Source organism: Petaurus breviceps, unplaced genomic scaffold, assembly GCF_028583685.1.
Source record: "Petaurus breviceps papuanus isolate PSGF00001 unplaced genomic scaffold, PetGlider_PUasm1.0 225, whole genome shotgun sequence".
In the NCBI taxonomy this organism is placed as follows: domain Eukaryota; kingdom Metazoa; phylum Chordata; class Mammalia; order Diprotodontia; family Petauridae; genus Petaurus; species Petaurus breviceps.
Genome location: NW_027185889.1, coordinates 6,916,130 through 6,917,557, shown reverse-complemented (window position 1 = coordinate 6,917,557; position 1,428 = coordinate 6,916,130).

Genomic DNA, 1,428 nt, shown 5'->3' with positions numbered 1-1,428 from the left:
GGGAAACAGCACTCTCCACTCTGGAAGCAGAGTTCTACCAAAGTAACACAGTTCGACAGACAGAATGCTTCTGTCTGACAAACTAACACCAACACAGAACAGAGTGCCAAAACCACAAGCATTCTCTTTCTCAGTTCTGCTTGGCTCCAGCTTGTGCTCCAGCTTTTCTCTTCTCTGCTCCTTCCTGTTCCACCCTTCCTGTTTCACTCTTTCAGCAAACTCCTCCCACTTTGGGCTCCATGTGATGACCTTAGGCCTATTAAGGTCAGGGAAGGTCTCCAAACTCCCATAGGCCTGTTAAAGGCAACACAGTGTTTACTATTTCCAACAAAAACTTGACACAATTAAAGATGAATCTCAAAGGCACTTGATTAGCTGAAACAAGAAGCAAAGTACTACTTTGCTTCTTGTTTACAAATATTTAGCTAATATATGTATGTACCATCTATCTATCTATCAATCTGTTACAAATATAAAATAATGAAGAATGAAATGAGCAGACCCAGCAGAAGGATTTATACAATACCAACAGCATTGAAAAGAAAAACAACTTTGAAAGACTTAAGAACTTTTATTAATTCAGTGACCCACTAAAGTTAAGGACCAAAGATGAAGAATAGTATTCACCTTTTATGGGAAAATGAGGCATATAATTTCTAACATGAACAATGTGGGAATTTGCTTTTCTTGAATTTTCTTTCTTTCACATTTGTTAGGAGGTTGTTTTTTATTTTTCTTTAAGCTATGGTGTGGGAGGGAGAAAAGAGAATTTTGTTAATTTAAAAATATAAATTTAAAAAGTAGATCAGTTATGAATATTTTTGCAACCATTAACCCCAACCTGATTTTTTATTACAACCATAAGAATGAAATTAATTGTTCAATTGAGTACATTTTTAAAATTTTTTGTATTATTTGAAGAACAATCTTCAAAGTTATTACTACCAGTCTAGAGTTTACCAACAAATTTGTTTCTCTATTGGCTCACCAATATTAGATTTGTTAATTTGTTTATTTATATAGCTTTTAAAAAGTGCTAATGGGGGTCATGCTTTATTCTAAAATTGTCTCGAAGTTTTTTGATTAATAGGTATTTTCATGTTGTTAGCATCATATTTCGTGTGTTGTAAATTGTCGTTTCCTGTCCATTGAATATTGGTTCACATTCCTCAGTTGAGTATATATTTTATAGATGTTCAATGATTCCTGAGTGATTCTAGAAGTTCTATTTTCATCTGATTTGATTTTTTGAAAATCATTATAAGTTCATTCTTTTCTTTTAATTTCAATTATATTGTTTGTGTTGTTTAAAACTCTTTAATCTATCTGTTCAAACCTACAATTTTGTCTCCACTGGTATCTTTGCCTCTCTCCATAGTTGAGATATTATTTATTTTGATTTCATTATTAAAATAGGTATATTTAAAT